Source organism: Patagioenas fasciata, chromosome 10, assembly GCF_037038585.1.
Source record: "Patagioenas fasciata isolate bPatFas1 chromosome 10, bPatFas1.hap1, whole genome shotgun sequence".
NCBI lineage: Eukaryota > Metazoa > Chordata > Aves > Columbiformes > Columbidae > Patagioenas > Patagioenas fasciata.
Window position 1 is genome coordinate 24,421,633 of NC_092529.1, and position 19,127 is coordinate 24,440,759.

Below are 19,127 nucleotides of genomic sequence, written 5' to 3' on the forward strand. Positions count from 1 at the left end.
GGAGCGGACCCAGGAGTGCCCCAAGTTACCCAGGAGTTCAGGAGGGGACCCAGCAGTGCCCAAAGGACCCAGGAGATCAGGGGGGAACCCAGAAGTTCAGGAGGGGACCGAGGAGTACCCCAAAGGATCCAGTCTTCAGGAGGGGACCCAGGAGTGCCCCAAAGGATCCAGAGTTCAGGAAGGGACCCAGGAGTTCGGGAGGGGACCCACCCAGGAGTTCGGGAGGGGACCCACCCAGGAGTTCAAGAGGGCCCCACCCAGGAGTTCGGGGGGGGACCGAAGAGTTCAGGAGGGGGACCAGGAGTGCCCCAAAGGACCCAGGAGTGTCCCAAGGTACCCAGGAGTTCAGGAGGGGACCCAGGAGTGCCCCAAAGGACCCAAGAGTTCAGGAGGGGACCCACCCAGGAGTTCAAGAGGGCCCCACCCAGGAGTTCAGGGGGGGGACCGAAGAGTTCAGAGGGTGGACCAGGAGTGCCCCAAAAGACCCAGGAGGGCCCCAAGGTACCCAGGAGTTCAGGAGGGGACCCAGCAGTGCCCCAAAGGACCCAGGAGTTCAGGGGGGAACCCAGGAGTTCGGAGGGGACCCAGGAGTGCCCGAAAGGATCCAGAGTTCAGGAGGGGACCCAGGAGTTCAGGAGGGGACCCAGGAGTTCAGTGGGGGACCGAAGAGTTCAGGAGGGGGAGCAGGAGTGCCCCAAAGGACCAAGGAGTTCTGAGGGGACCCAAGAGTTCAGAAGGACACCCAGGAGATGGGGAGGGACCCGCCCAGGAGATCGGGAGGGACCCGCCCAGGAGTTGGGGAGGGACCCGCCCAGGAGTTCGGGAGGGACCCGCCCAGGAGTTGGGGGGGGACCCGCCCAGGAGTTGGGGGGGGACCCGCCCAGGAGTTGGGGAGGGGACCCGCCCAGGAGTTGGGGAGGGGACCCGCCCAGGAGTTGGGGAGCGGACCCACCCAGGAGTTGGGGAGGGGACCCGCCCAGGAGGTCGGGAGGGGACCGGGAGTTCAGGGAGGGACTGAAGAATTCAGGAGGGGACCTAGGAGTTCACGGGGTAACCCAAGAGTTCAGGAGCGGACCCAGGAGTTCAGGAGAGGACCCAGGAGTGCCCCAAAGGACCCAGGAGTTCAGGAGGGGACCCAGGAGTGCCGCAAAGGATCCAGAGTTCAGTAGGGTACCCAGGAATGCCCCAAAGGACCCAGGAGTTCAGGGGGGAACCCAGGCATTCTGAGGGGACCCAGGAGTGCCCCAAAGTACCCAAGAGTTCAGGAGGGGACCCAGGAGTTCGGGAGGGACCCACCCAGGAGTTCGGGAGGGGACCCAGCAGTATTCCAAAGGACCCAGGAGTTCAGGGTGGAACCCAAAAGTACTGAGGATACCCAGCAGTGCCCCAAAGGACCCAGGAGTTCAGGAGGGGACCCAGCAGTGCCCCAAAGGACCCAGGAGTTCAGGGGGGAACCCAGGAGTGCCCCAAAGTACCCAGGAGTTCAGGGGGAACCCAGGCGTTCTGAGGGGACCCAGGAGTGCCCCAAAGTACCCAAGAGTTCAGGAGGGGACCCAGGAGTTCAGGAGGGACCCACCCAGGAGTTCAGGAGGGACCCACCCAGGAGTTCAGGAGGGACCCACCCAGGAGTTCAGGAGGGACCCACCCAGGAGTTCAGGAGGGGACCCAGCAGTGCTCCAAAGGACCCAGGAGTTCTGAGGGGACCCAAGAGTTCACCAAAGGACCCAAGAGTTCAGGAGTGGACCCAGGAGTGCCCCAAAGGATCCAGAGTTCAGGAGGGGACCCTCCCAGGAGTTCAGGAGGGGACCCAGCAGTACCCCAAAGGACCCAGGAGTTCAGGGGGTAACACAGGAGTTCGGAGGGGACCCAGAAGTTCAGTAGGGGACCCAGGCGTTCTGAGGGTACCCAGGAGTGCCCCAAAGTACCCAGGAGTTCGGGAGGGGACCCACCCAGGAGTTCGGGAGGGGACCCAGCAGTGCCCCAAAGGACCCAGGAGTTCTGAGGGGACCCAAGAGTTCACCAAAGGACCCAAGAGTTCAGGAGTGGACCCAGGAGTGCCCCAAAGGATCCAGAGTTCAGGAGGGGACCCTCCCAGGAGTTCAGGAGGGGACCCAGCAGTACCCCAAAGGACCCAGGAGTTCAGGGGGTAACACAGGAGTTCGGAGGGGACCCAGAAGTTCAGTAGGGGACCCAGGCGTTCTGAGGGTACCCAGGAGTGCCCCAAAGTACCCAGGAGTTCGGCAGGGGACCCACCCAGGAGTTCGGGAGGGGACCCAGCAGTGCCCCAAAGGACCCAAAAGTTCAGGAGGGACCCACCCAGGAGTTCATGGCGGGACCCACCCAGGACTTCAGGAGGGGACCCATTCAGGAGTTCAGGAGGGGGACCAGGAGTGCCCCAAAGGACCCAAGAGTTCAGGAGGGGACCCGCCCGGGAGTTCAGGAGGGGACCCGCCCGGGAGTTCAGGAGGGGACACGCCCGGGAGTTCACGAGGGGACCCGCCCGGGAGTTCAGGGAGGGACTGAAGAATTCAGGAGGGGACCTAGGAGTTCAGGGGGTAACCCAAGAGTTCAGGAGCGGACCCAGGAGTTCAGGAGAGAACCCAGGAGTGCCCCAAAGGACCCAGGAGTTCAGGAGGGGACCCAGCAGTGCCCCAAAGGACCCAGGAGTTCAGGGGGGAACCCAGGAGTGCCCCAAAGTACCCAGGAGTTCAGCGGGAACCCAGGCGTTCTGAGGGGACCCAGGAGTGCCCCAAAGTACCCAAGAGTTCAGGAGGGGACCCAGGAGTTCAGGAGAGAACCCAGGAGTGCCCCAAAGGACCCAGGAGTTCAGGAGGGGACCGAGCAGTGCCCCAAAGGACCCAGGAGTTCTGAGGGGACCCAAGAGTTCAGAAGGGCACCCAGGAGATCAGGAGGGACCTACCCAGGAGTTCAGGAGGGACCCGCCCAGGAGTTCAGGAGGGACCCGCCCAGGAGTTCGGGAGGGACCCGCCCAGGAGTTCGGGAGGGGACCCGCCCAGGAGTTCGGGAGGGGACCCGCCCAGGAGTTCGGGAGGGGACCCGCCCAGGAGTTCGGGAGGGGACCCGCCCAGGAGTTCGGGAGGGGACCCGCCCAGGAGTTCGGGAGGGGACCCGCCCAGGAGTTCGGGAGGGGACCCGCCCAGGAGTTCGGGAGGGGACCCGCCCAGGAGTTCGGGAGGGGACCGGGAGTTCAGGGAGGGACTGAAGAATTCAGGAGGGGACCTAGGAGTTCAGGGGGTAACCCAAGAGTTCAGGAGCGGACCCAGGAGTTCAGGAGAGGACCCAGGAGTGCCCCAAAAGACCCAGGAGTTCAGGAGGGGACCCAGGAGTGCCTCAAAGGATCCAGAGTTCAGGAGGGTACCCAGGAATGCCCCAAAGGACCCAGGAGTTCAGGGGGGAACCCAGGCATTCTGAGGGGACCCAGGAGTGCCCCAAAGTACCCAAGAGTTCAGGAGGGGACCCAGGAGTTCGGGAGGGACCCACCCAGGAGTTCGGGAGGGGACCCAGCAGTGTTCCAAAGGACCCAGGAGTTCAGGGTGGAACCCAAAAGTACTGAGGATACCCAGCAGTGCCCCAAAGGACCCAGGAGTTCAGGAGGGGACCCAGCAGTGCCCCAAAGGACCCAGGAGTTCAGGGGGGAACCCAGGAGTGCCCCAAAGTACCCAGGAGTTCAGGGGGAACCCAGGCGTTCTGAGGGGACCCAGGAGTGCCCCAAAGTACCCAAGAGTTCAGGAGGGGACCCAGGAGTTTGGGAGGGACCCACCCAGGAGTTCAGGAGGGACCCACCCAGGAGTTCGGGAGGGGACCCAGCAGTGCTCCAAAGGACCCAGGAGTTCTGAGGGGACCCAAGAGTTCACCAAAGGACCCAAGAGTTCAGGAGTGGACCCAGGAGTGCCCCAAAGGATCCAGAGTTCAGGAGGGGACCCTCCCAGGAGTTCAGGAGGGGACCCAGCAGTACCCCAAAGGACCCAGGAGTTCAGGGGGTAACACAGGAGTTCGGAGGGGACCGAGAAGTTCAGTAGGGGACCCAGGCGTTCTGAGGGTACCCAGGAGTGCCCCAAAGTACCCAGGAGTTCGGCAGGGGACCCACCCAGGAGTTCGGGAGGGGACCCAGCAGTGCCCCAAAGGACCCAAAAGTTCAGGAGGGGACCCACCCAGGAGTTCAAGAGGGCCCCACCCAGGAGTTCAGGGGGGGGACCGAAGAGTTCAGAGGGTGGACCAGGAGTGCCCCAAAAGACCCAGGAGGGCCCCAAGGTACCCAGGAGTTCAGGAGGGGACCCAGCAGTGCCCCAAAGGACCCAGGAGTTCAGGGGGGAACCCAGGAGTTCGGAGGGGACCCAGGAGTGCCCGAAAGGATCCAGAGTTCAGGAGGGGACCCAGGAGTTCAGGAGGGGACCCAGGAGTTCAGTGGGGGACCGAAGAGTTCAGGAGGGGGAGCAGGAGTGCCCCAAAGGACCAAGGAGTTCTGAGGGGACCCAAGAGTTCAGAAGGACAGCCAGGAGATGGGGAGGGACCCGCCCAGGAGTTGGGGAGGGACCCGCCCAGGAGTTGGGGAGGGACCCGCCCAGGAGTTGGGGAGGGACCCGCCCAGGAGTTGGGGGGGGACCCGCCCAGGAGTTGGGGGGGGACCCGCCCAGGAGTTGGGGGGGGACCCGCCCAGGAGTTGGGGAGGGGACCCGCCCAGGAGTTGGGGAGGGGACCCGCCCAGGAGTTGGGGAGGGGACCCGCCCAGGAGTTGGGGAGGGGACCCGCCCAGGAGGTCGGGAGGGGACCGGGAGTTCAGGGAGGGACTGAAGAATTCAGGAGGGGACCTAGGAGTTCAGGGGGTAACCCAAGAGTTCAGGAGCGGACCCAGGAGTTCAGGAGAGGACCCAGGAGTGCCCCAAAGGACCCAGGAGTTCAGGAGGGGACCCAGGAGTGCCGCAAAGGATCCAGAGTTCAGGAGGGTACCCAGGAATGCCCCAAAGGACCCAGGAGTTCAGGGGGGAACCCAGGCATTCTGAGGGGACCCAGGAGTGCCCCAAAGTACCCAAGAGTTCAGGAGGGGACCCAGGAGTTCGGGAGGGACCCACCCAGGAGTTCGGGAGGGGACCCAGCAGTATTCCAAAGGACCCAGGATTTCAGGGTGGAACCCAAAAGTACTGAGGATACCCAGCAGTGCCCCAAAGGACCCAGGAGTTCAGGAGGGGACCCAGCAGTGCCCCAAAGGACCCAGGAGTTCAGGGGGGAACCCAGGAGTGCCCCAAAGTACCCAGGAGTTCAGGGGGAACCCAGGCGTTCTGAGGGGACCCAGGAGTGCCCCAAAGTACCCAAGAGTTCAGGAGGGGACCCAGGAGTTCAGGAGGGACCCACCCAGGAGTTCAGGAGGGACCCACCCAGGAGTTCAGGAGGGACCCACCCAGGAGTTCAGGAGGGGACCCAGCAGTGCTCCAAAGGACCCAGGAGTTCTGAGGGGACCCAAGAGTTCACCAAAGGACCCAAGAGTTCAGGAGTGGACCCAGGAATGCCCCAAAGGATCCAGAGTTCAGGAGGGGACCCTCCCAGGAGTTCAGGAGGGGACCCAGCAGTACCCCAAAGGACCCAGGAGTTCAGGGGGTAACACAGGAGTTCGGAGGGGACCCAGAAGTTCAGTAGGGGACCCAGGCGTTCTGAGGGTACCCAGGAGTGCCCCAAAGTACCCAGGAGTTCGGGAGGGGACCCACCCAGGAGTTCGGGAGGGGACCCAGCAGTGCCCCAAAGGACCCAGGAGTTCTGAGGGGACCCAAGAGTTCACCAAAGGACCCAAGAGTTCAGGAGTGGACCCAGGAGTGCCCCAAAGGATCCAGAGTTCAGGAGGGGACCCTCCCAGGAGTTCAGGAGGGGACCCAGCAGTACCCCAAAGGACCCAGGAGTTCAGGGGGTAACACAGGAGTTCGGAGGGGACCCAGAAGTTCAGTAGGGGACCCAGGCGTTCTGAGGGTACCCAGGAGTGCCCCAAAGTACCCAGGAGTTAGGGAGGGGACCCAGCAGTGCCCCAAAGGACCCAAAAGTTCAGGAGGGACCCACCCAGGAGTTCATGGCGGGACCCACCCAGGACTTCAGGAGGGGACCCATTCAGGAGTTCAGGAGGGGGACCAGGAGTGCCCCAAAGGACCCAAGAGTTCAGGAGGGGACCCGCCCGGGAGTTCAGGAGGGGACCCGCCCGGGAGTTCAGGAGGGACACGCCCGGGAGTTCAGGAGGGGACCCGCCCGGGAGTTCAGGGAGGGACTGAAGAATTCAGGAGGGGACCTAGGAGTTCAGGGGGTAACCCAAGAGTTCAGGAGCGGACCCAGGAGTTCAGGAGAGAACCCAGGAGTGCCCCAAAGGACCCAGGAGTTCAGGAGGGGACCCAGCAGTGCCCCAAAGGACCCAGGAGTTCAGGGGGGAACCCAGGAGTACCCCAAAGTACCCAGGAGTTCAGCGGGAACCCAGGCGATCTGAGGGGACCCAGGAGTGCCCCAAAGTACCCAAGAGTTCAGGAGGGGACCCAGGAGTTCAGGAGAGAACCCAGGAGTGCCCCAAAGGACCCAGGAGTTCAGGAGGGGACCGAGCAGTGCCCCAAAGGACCCAGGAGTTCTGAGGGGACCCAAGAGTTCAGAAGGGCACCCAGGAGATCAGGAGGGACCTACCCAGGAGTTCAGGAGGGACCCGCCCAGGAGTTCAGGAGGGACCCGCCCAGGAGTTCGGGAGGGACCCGCCCAGGAGTTCGGGAGGGGACCCGCCCAGGAGTTCGGGAGGGGACCCGCCCAGGAGTTCAGGAGGGGACCCGCCCAGGAGTTCGGGAGGGGACCCGCCCAGGAGTTCGGGAGGGGACCGGGAGTTCAGGGAGGGACTGAAGAATTCAGGAGGGGACCTAGGAGTTCAGGGGGTAACCCAAGAGTTCAGGAGCGGACCCAGGAGTTCAGGAGAGGACCCAGGAGTGCCCCAAAAGACCCAGGAGTTCAGGAGGGGACCCAGGAGTGCCTCAAAGGATCCAGAGTTCAGGAGGGTACCCAGGAATGCCCCAAAGGACCCAGGAGTTCAGGGGGGAACCCAGGCATTCTGAGGGGACCCAGGAGTGCCCCAAAGTACCCAAGAGTTCAGGAGGGGACCCAGGAGTTCGGGAGGGACCCACCCAGGAGTTCGGGAGGGGACCCAGCAGTGTTCCAAAGGACCCAGGAGTTCAGGGTGGAACCCAAAAGTACTGAGGATACCCAGCAGTGCCCCAAAGGACCCAGGAGTTCAGGAGGGGACCCAGCAGTGCCCCAAAGGACCCAGGAGTTCAGGGGGGAACCCAGGAGTGCCCCAAAGTACCCAGGAGTTCAGGGGGAACCCAGGCGTTCTGAGGGGACCCAGGAGTGCCCCAAAGTACCCAAGAGTTCAGGAGGGGACCCAGGAGTTTGGGAGGGACCCACCCAGGAGTTCAGGAGGGACCCACCCAGGAGTTCGGGAGGGGACCCAGCAGTGCTCCAAAGGACCCAGGAGTTCTGAGGGGACCCAAGAGTTCACCAAAGGACCCAAGAGTTCAGGAGTGGACCCAGGAGTGCCCCAAAGGATCCAGAGTTCAGGAGGGGACCCTCCCAGGAGTTCAGGAGGGGACCCAGCAGTACCCCAAAGGACCCAGGAGTTCAGGGGGTAACACAGGAGTTCGGAGGGGACCCAGAAGTTCAGTAGGGGACCCAGGCGTTCTGAGGGTACCCAGGAGTGCCCCAAAGTACCCAGGAGTTCGGCAGGGGACCCACCCAGGAGTTCGGGAGGGGACCCAGCAGTGCCCCAAAGGACCCAAAAGTTCAGGAAGGACCCACCCAGGAGTTCATGGCGGGACCCACCCAGGACTTCAGGAGGGGACCCATTCAGGAGTTCAGGAGGGGGACCAGGAGTGCCCCAAAAAACCCAAGAGTTCAGGAGGGGACCCAGGATTGCCCCAAAGAATCCAGAGTTCAGGAGGGGACCCGCCCAGGAGTTCAGGAGGGGACCCGCCCGGGAGTTCAGGAGGGGACCCGCCCGGGAGTTCAGGAGGGGACCCGCCCGGGAGTTCAGGAGGGGACCCGCCCGGGAGTTCAGGAGGGGACCCGCCCGGGAGTTCAGGAGGGGACCCGCCCGGGAGTTCAGGAGGGGACCCGCCCGGGAGTTCAGGGAGGGACTGAAGAATTCAGGAGGGGACCTAGGAGTTCAGGGGGTAACCCAAGAATTCAGGAGCGGACCCAGGAGTTCAGGAGAGGACCCAGGAGTGCCCCAAAGGACCCAGGAGTTCAGGAGGGGACCCAGCAGTGCCCCAAAGGACCCAGGAGTTCAGGGGGGAACCCAGGAGTACCCCAAAGTACCCAGGAGTTCAGGGGGAACCCAGGCGTTCTGAGGGGACCCAGGAGTGCCCCAAAGTACCCAAGAGTTCAGGAGGGGACCCAGGAGTTCGGGAGGGACCCACCCAGGAGTTCGGGAGGGACCCACCCAGGAGTTCGGGAGGGGACCCAGCAGTGCCCCAAAGGACCCAGGAGTTCAGGAGGGGACCCAGGAGTGCCCCAAACGACCCAGGAGTTCAGTGGGGGACCGAAGAGTTCAGGAGGGGGACCAGGAGTGCCCCAAAGGACCCAGGAGTTCAGGGAGGAACCCAGGAGTTCTGAGGGGACCCAGGAGTGCCCCAAAGGAACCAGGAGTTCAGGGGGGAACTCAGGAGTGCCCCAAAGGATCCAGAGTTCAGGAGGGGACCCAGGAGTGCCCCAAAGGATCCAGACTTCAGGAGGGGACCCAAGAGTTCATGGCGGGACGCATTCAGGAGTTCATGGCGGGACCCATTCAATAGTTCAGGAGGGGGACCAGGAGTGCCCCAAAGGACCCAGGAGTTCAGGGGGGAACCCAGGCGTTCTGAGGGGACCCAGGAGTTCAGGAGGGGACCCAGGCGTTCTGAGGGGACCCAGGAGTGCCCCAAAGTACCCAAGAGTTCAGGAGGGGACCCAAGAGAACAGGAGGGGACCCGGCCAGGAGTTCAGGAGGGACCCGCCCAGGAGTTCAGGAGGGACGTGCCCAGGAGTTCAAGGATGGACTGAAGAATTCAGGAGGGGACCTAGGAGTTCAGGGGGTAACCCAAGAGTTCAGGAGCGGACCCAGGAGTTAGGAGAGGACCCAGGAGTGCCCCAAAGGACCCAGGAGTTCAGGAAGGGACCCAAGAGTTCAGGAGGGGACCCAGGAGTTCGAGAGGGACCCACCCAGGAGTTCAGGAGGGACCCACCCAGGAGTTCAGGAGGGACCCATTCAGGAGTTCAGGAGGGACCCATTCAGGAGTTCAGGAGGGACCCATTCAGGAGTTCAGGAGGGGGACCAGGAGTGCCCCAAAGGACCCAGGAGTTCAGGGGGGAACCCAGGCGTTCTGAGGGGACCCAGGAGTGCCCCAAAGTACCGAAGAGTTCAGGAGGGGACCCAGGAGTTCGAGAGGGACCCACCCAGGAGTTCAGGAGCGGACCCATCAGTGCCCCAAAGGACCCAGGAGTTCAGGGGGGAACACAGGTGTTCGGAGTGGACCCAGGAGTTCAGGAGGGGACCCAGGCGTTCTGAGGGGACCCAGGAGTGCCCCAAAGTACCCAAGAGTTCAGGAGGGGACCCAAGAGAACAGGAGGGGACCCGCCCAGGAGTTCAGGAGGGACGCGCCCAGGAGTTCAGGGAGGGACTGAAGAATTCAGGAGGGGACCTAGGAGCTCAGGGGGTAAACCAAGAGTTCAGGAGCGGACCCAGGAGTTAGGAGAGGACCCAGGAGTGCCCCAAAGGACCCAGGAGTTCAGGAGGGGACCCAGGAGTGCCCCAAAGGACCCAGGAGTTCAGGAGGGGACCCAGCAGTGCCCCAAAGGACCCAGGAGTTCAGGAGGGGACCCAGCAGTGCCCCAAAGGACCCAGGAGTTCAGGGAGGAACCCCAGAGTGCCCCAAAGTACCCAGGAGTTCAGGGGGAACCCAGGCGTTCTGAGGGGACCCAGGAGTGCCCCAAAGTACCCAAGAGTTCAGGAGGGGACCCAGGAGTTCGGGAGGGACCCACCCAGGAGTTCGGGAGGGACCCACCCAGGAGTTCGGGAGGGACCCACCCAGGAGTTCGGGAGGGACCCACCCAGGAGTTCGGGAGGGGACCCAGCAGTGCTCCAAAGGACCCAGGAGTTCTGAGGGGACCCAAGAGTTCACCAAAGGACTCAAGAGTTCAGGAGTGGACCCAGGAGTGCCCCAAAGGATCCAGAGTTCAGGAGGGGACCCTCCCAGGGGTTCAGGAGGGGACCCAGCAGTACCCCAAAGGACCCAGGAGTTCAGGGGGTAACACAGGAGTTCGGAGGGGACCCAGAAGTTCAGTAGGGGACCCAGGCGTTCTGAGGGTACCCAGGAGTGCCCCAAAGTACCCAGGAGTTCGGGAGGGGACCCATTCAGGAGTTCAGGAGGGGGACCAGGAGTGCCCCAAAGGACCCAAGAGTTCAGGAGGGGACCCAGGATTGCCCCAAAGGATCCAGAGTTCAGGAGGGGACCCTCACAGGAGTTCAGGAGGGGACCCAGCAGTGCCCCAAAACACCCAGGAGTTCAGGGGGTAACACAGGAGTTCAGAGGGGACCCAGGAGTTCAGTAGGGGACCCAGGAGTTCTGAGTGGACCCAAGAGTTCACCAAAGGACCCAAGAGTTCACCAAAGGACCCAAGAGTTCAGGAGTGGACCCAGGAGTGCCCCAATGGATCCAGAGTTCAGGAGGGGACCCTCCCAGGAGTTCAGGAGGGGACCCAGCAGTGCCCCAAAGGACCCAGGAGTTCTGGAGGGACCCACCCAGGGGTTCGGGAGGGGACCCAGCAGTGCTCCAAAGGACCCAGGTGTTCTGAGGGGACCCAAGAGTTCACCAAAAAACCCAAGAGTTCAGGAGTAGACCCAGGAGTGCCCCAAAGGTTCCATAGTTCAGGAGGGGACCCTCCCAGGAGTTCAGGAGGGGACCCAGCAGTACCCCAAAGGACCCAGGAGTTCAGGGGGTAACACAGGAGTTCGGAGGGGACCCAGAAGTTCAGTAGGGGACCCAGGCGTTCTGAGGGTACCCAGGAGTGCCCCAAAGTACCCAGGAGTTCGGGAGGGGACCCACCCAGGAGTTCGGGAGGGGACCCAGCAGTGCCCCAAAGGACCCAAAAGTTCAAGAGGGACCCACCCAGGAGTTCATGGCGGGACCCACCCAGGACTTCAGGAGGGGACCCATTCAGGAGTTCAGGAGGGGGACCAGGAGTGCCCCAAAGGACCCAAGAGTTCAGGAGGGGACCCAGGCGTTCTGAGGGGACCCAGGAGTGCCCCAAAGTACCCAGGAGTTCAGGAGGGGACCCAGGAATTCGGGAGGGACCCACCCAGGAGTTCGGGAGGGACCCACCCAGGAGTTCGGGAGGGGACCCAGCAGTGCTCCAAAGGACCCAGGAGTTCTGAGGGGACCCAAGAGTTCACCAAAGGACCCAAGAGGTCAGGAGTGGACCCAGGAGTGCCCCAAAGGATCCAGAGTTCAGGAGGGGACCCTCCCAGGGGTTCAGGAGGGGACCCAGCAGTACCCCAAAGGACCCAGGAGTTCAGGGGGTAACACAGGAGTTCGGAGGGGACCCAGAAGTTCAGTAGGGGACCCAGGCGTTCTGAGGGTACCCAGGAGTGCCCCAAAGTACCCAGGAGTTCGGGAGGGGACCCACCCAGGAGTTCGGGAGGGGACCCAGCAGGGCCCCAAAGGACCCAAAAGTTCAGGAGGGACCCACCCAGGAGTTTATGGCGGGACCCACCCAGGACTTCAGGAGGGGACCCATTCAGGAGTTCAGGAGGGGGACCAGGAGTGCCCCAAAGGACCCAAGAGTTCAGGAGGGGACCCAGGATTGCCCCAAAGGATCCAGAGTTCAGGAGGGGACCCGCCCGGGAGTTCAGGAGGGGACCCGCCCGGGAGTTCAGGAGGGGACCCGCCCGGGAGTTCAGGAGGGGACCCGCCCGGGAGTTCAGGGAGGGACTGAAGAATTCAGGAGGGGACCTAGGAGTTCAGGGGGTAACCCAAGAGTTCAGGAGCGGACCCAGGAGTTCAGGAGAGAACCCAGGAGTGCCCCAAAGGACCCAGGAGTTCAGGAAGGGACCCAAGAGTTCAGGAGGGGACCCAGGAGTTCGAGAGGGACCCACCCAGGAGTTCAGGAGCGGACCCATCAGTGCCCCAAAGGACCCAGGAGTTCAGGGGGGAACACAGGAGTTCGGAGGGGACCCTGGAGTTCAGGAGGGGACCCAGGCGTTCTGAGGGGACCCAGGAGTGCCCCAAAGTACCCAAGAGTTCAGGAGGGGACCCAAGAGAACAGGAGGGGACCCGCCCAGGAGTTCAGTAGGGACCCGCCCAGGAGTTCAGGAGGGACGCGCCCAGGAGTTCAGGGAGGGACTGAAGAATTCAGGAGGGGACCTAGGAGTTCAGGGGGTAACCCAAGAGTTCAGGAGCGGACCCAGGAGTTAGGAGAGGACCCAGGAGTGCCCCAAAGGACCCAGGAGTTCAGGAGGGGACCCAGGAGTGCCCCAAAGGACCCAGGAGTTCAGGAGGGGACCCAGCAGTGCCCCAAAGGACCCAGGAGTTCAGGGGGGAACCCAAGAGTGCCCCAAAGTACCCAGGAGTTCAGGGGGAACCCAGGCGTTCTGAGGGGACCCAGGAGTGCCCCAAAGTACCCAAGAGTTCAGGAGGGGACCCAGGAGTTCGGGAGGGACCCACCCAGGAGTTCAGGAGGGACACACCCAGGAGTTCGGGAGGGGACCCATTCAGGAGTTCAGGAGGGGGACCAGGAGTGCCCCAAAGGACCCAGGTGTTCAGGAGGGACCCACCCAGGAGTTCGGGAGGGGACCCAGGATTGCCCCAAAGGATCCAGAGTTCAGGAGGGGACCCGCCCAGGAGTTCAAGAGGGGACCCGCCCGGGAGTTCAGGAGGGGACCCGCCCGGGAGTTCAGGGAGGGACTAAAGAATTCAGGAGGGGACCTAGGAGTTCACGGGGTAACCCAAGAGTTCAGGAGCGGACCCAGGAGTTCAGGAGAGAACCCAGGAGTGCCCCAAAGGACCCAGGAGTTCAGGAGGGGACCCAACAGTGCCCCAAAGGACCCAGGAGTTCAGGAGGGGACCCAGCAGTGCCCCAAAGGACCCAGGAGTTCAGGGGGGAACCCAGGAGTGCCCCAAAGTACCCAGGACTTCAGGGGGAACCCAGGCGTTCTGAGGGGACCCAGGAGTGCCCCAAAGTACCCAAGAGTTCAGGAGGGGACCCAGGAGTTCGGGAGGGACCCACCCAGGAGTTCGGGAGGGACCCACCCAGGAGTTCGGGAGGGACCCACCCAGGAGTTCGGGAGGGACCCACCCAGGAGTTCGGGAGGGGACCCAGCAGTGCTCCAAAGGACCCAGGAGTTCTGAGGGGACCCAAGAGTTCACCAAAGGACCCAAGAGTTCAGGAGTGGACCCAGGAGTGCCCCAAAGGATCCAGAGTTCAGGAGGGGACCCTCCCAGGAGTTCAGGAGGGGACCCAGCAGTACCCCAAAGGACCCAGGGGTTCAGGGGGTAACACAGGAGTTCGGAGGGGACCCAGAAGTTCAGTAGGGGACCCAGGCGTTCTGAGGGTACCCAGGAGTGCCCCAAAGTACCCAGGAGTTCGGGAGGGGACCCACCCAGGAGTTCGGGAGGGGACCCAGCAGTGCCCCAAAGGACCCAAAAGTTCAGGAGGGACCCACCCAGGAGTTCATGGCGGGACCCACCCAGGAGTTCAGGAGCGGACCCATCAGTGCCCCAAAGGACCCAGGAGTTCAGGGGGGAACACAGGAGTTCGGAGTGGACCCAGGAGTTCAGGAGGGGACCCAGGCGTTCTGAGGGGACCCAGGAGTGCCCCAAAGTACCCAAGAGTTCAGGAGGGGACCCAAGAGAACAGGAGGGGACCCGCCCAGGAGTTCAGGAGGGACGCGCCCAGGAGTTCAGGGAGGGACTGAAGAATTCAGGAGGGGACCTAGGAGCTCAGGGGGTAAACCAAGAGTTCAGGAGCGGACCCAGGAGTTAGGAGAGGACCCAGGAGTGCCCCAAAGGACCCAGGAGTTCTGGAGGGGACCCAGGAGTGCCCCAAAGGACCCAGGAGTTCAGGAGGGGACCCAGCAGTGCCCCAGAGGACCCAGGAGTTCAGGGGGGAACCCAAGAGTGCCCCAAAGTACCCAGGCGTTCAGGGGGAACCCAGGCGTTCTGAGGGGACCCAGGAGTGCCCCAAAGTACCCAAGAGTTCAGGAGGGGACCCAGGAGTTCGGGAGGGACCCACCCAGGAGTTCGGGAGGGACCCACCCAGGAGTTCGGGAGGGACCCACCCAGGAGTTCGGGAGGGACCCACCCAGGAGTTCGGGAGGGACCCACCCAGGAGTTCGGGAGGGGACCCAGCAGTGCTCCAAAGGACCCAGGAGTTCTGAGGGGACCTAAGAGTTCACCAAAGGACCCAAGAGTTCAGGAGTGGACCCAGGAGTTCCCCAATGGATCCAGAGTTCAGGAGGGGACCCTCCCAGGAGTTCAGGAGGGGACCCAGCAGTGCCCCAAAGGACCCAGGAGTTCAGGGGGTAACACAGGAGTTCGGAGGGGACCCAGGAGTTCAGTAGGGGTCCCAGGAGTTCTGAGTGGACCCAAGAGTTCACCAAAGGACCCAAGAGTTCACCAAAGGACCCAAGAGTTCAGGAGTGGACCCAGGAGTGCCCCAATGGATCCAGAGTTCAGGAGGGGACCCAGCAGTGCCCCAAAGGACCCAGGAGTTCAGGAGGGACCCACCCAGGAGTTCGGGAGGGGACCCAGCAGTGCTCCAAAGGACCCAGGAGTTCTGAGGGGACCCAAGAGTTCACCAAAGGACCCAAGAGTTCAGGAGTGGACCCAGGAGTGCCCCAAAGGATCCAGAGTTCAGGAGGGGACCCTCCCAGGGGTTCAGGAGGGGACCCAGCAGTACCCCAAAGGACCCAGGAGTTCAGGGGGTAACACAGGAGTTCGGAGGGGACCCAGAAGTTCAGTAGGGGACCCAGGCGTTCTGAGGGTACCCAGGAGTGCCCCAAAGTACCCAGGAGTTCGGGAGGGGACCCACCCAGGAGTTCGGGAGGGGACCCAGCAGTGCCCCAAAGGACCCAAAAGTTCAGGAGGGACCCACCCAGGAGTTCATGGCGGGACCCACCCAGGACTTCAGGAGGGGACCCATTCAGGAGTTCAGGAGGGGGACCAGGAGTGCCCCAAAGGACCCAAGAGTTCAGGAGGGGACCCAGGATTGCCCCAAAGGATCCAGAGTTCAGGAGGGGACCCGCCCGGGAGTTCAGGAGGGGACCCGCCCGGGAGTTCAGGAGGGGACCCGCCCGGGAGTTCAGGAGGGGACCCGCCCGGGAGTTCAGGAGGGGACCCGCCCGGGAGTTCAGGAGGGGACCCGCCCGGGAGTTCAGGGAGGGACTGAAGAATTGAGGAGGGGACCTAGGAGTTCAGGGGGTAACCCAAGAGTTCAGGAGCGGACCCAGGAGTTCAGGAGAGAACCCAGGAGTGCCCCAAAGGACCCAGGAGTTCAGGAAGGGACCCAAGAGTTCAGGAGGGGACCCAGGAATTCGAGAGGGACCCACCCAGGAGTTCAGGAGCGGACCCATCAGTGCCCCAAAGGACCCAGGAGTTCAGGGGGAACACAGGAGTTCGGAGGGGACCCAGGAGTGCCCCAAAGTACCCAAGAGTTCAGGAAGGGACCCAAGAGAACAGGAGGGGACCCGCCCAGGAGTTCAGTAGGGACCCGCCCAGGAGTTCAGGAGGGACGCGCCCAGGAGTTCAGGGAGGGACTGAAGAATTCAGGAGGGGACCTAGGAGTTCAGGGGGTAACCCAAGAGTTCAGGAGCGGACCCAGGAGTTAGGAGAGGACCCAGGAGTGCCCCAAAGGACCCAGGAGTTCAGGAGGGGACCCAGGAGTGCCCCAAAGGACCCAGGAGTTCAGGAGGGGACCCAGCAGTGCCCCAAAGGACCCAGGAGTTCAGGGGGGAACCCAGGAGTGCCCCAAAGTACCCAGGAGTTCAGGGGGAACCCAGGCGTTCTGAGGGGACCCAGGAGTGCCCCAAAGTACCCAAGAGTTCAGGAGGGGACCCAGGAGTTCGGGAGGGACCCACCCAGGATTTCGGGAGGGACCCACCCAGGAGTTCGGGAGGGACCCACCCAGGAGTTCGGGAGGGACCCACCCAGGAGTTCGGGAGGGACCCACCCAGGAGTTCGGGAGGGACCCACCCAGGAGTTCGGGAGGGGACCCAGCAGTGCTCCAAAGGACCCAGGAGTTCTGAGTGGACCCAAGAGTTCACCAAAGGACCCAAGAGTTCAGGAGTGGACCCAGGAGTGCCCCAAAGGATCCATAGTTCAGGAGGGGACCCTCCCAGGAGTTCAGGAGGGGACCCAGCAGTACCCCAAAGGACCCAGGAGTTCAGGGGGTAACACAGGAGTTCGGAGGGGACCCAGAAGTTCAGTAGGGGACCCAGGCGTTCTGAGGGTACCCAGGAGTGCCCCAAAGTACCCAGGAGTTCGGGAGGGGACCCACCCAGGAGTTCGGGAGGGGACCCAGCAGTGCCCCAAAGGACCCAGGAGTTCTGAGGGGACCCAAGAGTTCACCAAAGGACCCAAGAGTTCAGGAGTGGACCCAGGAGTGCCCCAAAGGATCCAGAGTTCAGGAGGGGACCCTCCCAGGAGTTCAGGAGGGGACCCAGCAGTACCCCAAAGGACCCAGGAGTTCAGGGGGTAACACAGGAGTTCGGAGGGGACCCATAAGTTCAGTAGGGGACCCAGGCGTTCTGAGGGTACCCAGGAGTGCCCCAAAGTACCCAGGAGTTCGGGAGGGGACCCACCCAGGAGTTCGGGAAGGGACCCAGCAGTGCCCCAAAGGACCCAAAAGTTCAGGAGGGACCCACCCAGGAGTTCATGGCGGGACCCACCCTGGAGTTCAGGAGCGGACCCATCAGTGCCCCAAAGGACCCAGGAGTTCAGGGGGGAACACAGGAGTTCGGAGTGGACCCAGGAGTTCAGGAGGGGACCCAGGCGTTCTGAGGGGACCCAGGAGTGCCCCAAAGGACCCAGGAGTTCAAGAGGGGACCCAGCAGTGCCCCAAAGGACCCAGGAGTTCAGGGGGGAACCCAAGAGTGCCCCAAAGTACCCAGGAGTTCAGGGGGAACCCAGGCGTTCTGAGGGGACCCAGGAGTGCCCCAAAGTACCCAAGAGTTCAGGAGGGGACCGAGGAGTTCAGGAGGGACCCACCCAGGAGTTCGGGAGGGACCCACCCAGGAGTTCGGGAGGGACCCACCCAGGAGTTCGGGAGGGACCCACCCAGGAGTTCGGGAGGGACCCACCCAGGAGTTCGGGAGGGACCCACCCAGGAGTTCGGGAGGGGACCCAGCAGTGCTCCAAAGGACCCAGGAGTTCTGAGGGGACCCAAGAGTTCACCAAAGGACCCAAGAGTTCATCAAAGGACCCAAGAGTTCAGGAGTGGACCCAGGAGTGCCCCAATGGATCCAGAGTTCAGGAGGGGACCCTCGCAGGAGTTCAGGAGGGGACCCAGCAGTGCCCCAAAGGACCCAGGAGTTCAGGGGGTAACCCAGGAGTTCGGAGGGGACCCAGGAGTTCAGTAGGGGACCCAGGAGTTCTGAGTGGACCCAAGAGTTCACCAAAGGACCCAAGAGTTCACCAAAGGACCCAAGAGTTCAGGAGTGGACCCAGGAGTGCCCCAATGGATCCAGAGTTCAGGAGGGGACCCTCCCAGGAGTTCAGGAGGGGACCCAGCAGTGCCCCAAAGGACCCAGGAGTTCAGGAGGGACCCACCCAGGAGTTTGGGAGGGACCCACACAGGAGTTCGGGAGGGACCCACCCAGGAGTTCGGGAGGGGACCCAGGAGTGCCCCAAAGGACCCAAGAGTTCAGGAGGGGACCCAGGCGTTCTGAGGGGACCCAGGAGTGCCCCAAAGTACCCAAGAGTTCAGGAGGGGACCCAGGAGTTCGGGAGGGACCCACCCAGGAGTTCGGGAGGGACCCACCCAGGAGTTCAGGAGGGGACCCAGGAGTGCCCCAAAGGACCCAAGAGTTCAGGAGGGGACCCAGGCGTTCTGAGGGGACTCAGGAGTGCCCCAAAGTACCCAAGAGTTCAGGAGGGGACCCAGGAGTTCGGGAGGGACCAACCCAGGAGTTCGGGAGGGACCCACCCAGGAGTTCGGGAGGGACCCACCCAGGAGTTCGGGAGGGACCCACCCAGGAGTTCGGGAGGGGACCCAGCAGTGCTCCAAAGGACCCAGGAGTTCTGAGGGGACCCAAGAGTTCACCAAAGGACCCAAGAGTTCAGGAGTGGACCCAGGAGTGCCCCGAAGGATCCAGAGTTCAGGAGGGGACCCTCCCAGGGGTTCAGGAGGGGACCCAGCAGTACCCCAAAGGACCCAGGAGTTCAGGGGGTAACACAGGAGTTCGGAGGGGACCCAGAAGTTCAGTAGGGGACCCAGGCGTTCTGAGGGTACCCAGGAGTGCCCCAAAGTACCCAGGAATTCGGGAGGGGACCCACCCAGGAGTTCGGGAGGGGACCCAGCAGTGCCCCAAAGGACCCAGGAGTTCTGAGGGGACCCAAGAGTTCACCAAAGGACCCAAGAGTTCAGGAGTGGACCCAGGAGTGCCCCAAAGGATCCAGAGTTCAGGAGGGGACCCTCCCAGGAGTTCAGGAGGGGACCCAGCAGTACCCCAAAGGACCCAGGAGTTCAGGGGGTAACACAGGAGTTCGGAGGGGACCCATAAGTTCAGTAGGGGACCCAGGCGTTCTGAGGGTACCCAGGAGTGCCCCAAAGTACCCAGGAGTTCGGGAGGGGACCCACCCAGGAGTTCGGGAGGGGACCCAGCAGTGCCCCAAAGGACCCAAAAGTTCAGGAGGGACCCACCCAGGAGTTCATGGCGGGACCCACCCAGGACTTCAGGAGGGGACCCATTCAGGAGTTCAGGAGGAGGACCAGGAGTGCCCCAAAGGACCCAAGAGTTCAGGAGGGGACCCAGGATTGCCCCAAAGGATCCAGAGTTCAGGAGGGGACCCGCCCGGGAGTTCAGGAGGGGACCCGCCCGGGAGTTCAGGAGGGGACCCGCCCGGGAGTTCAGGGAG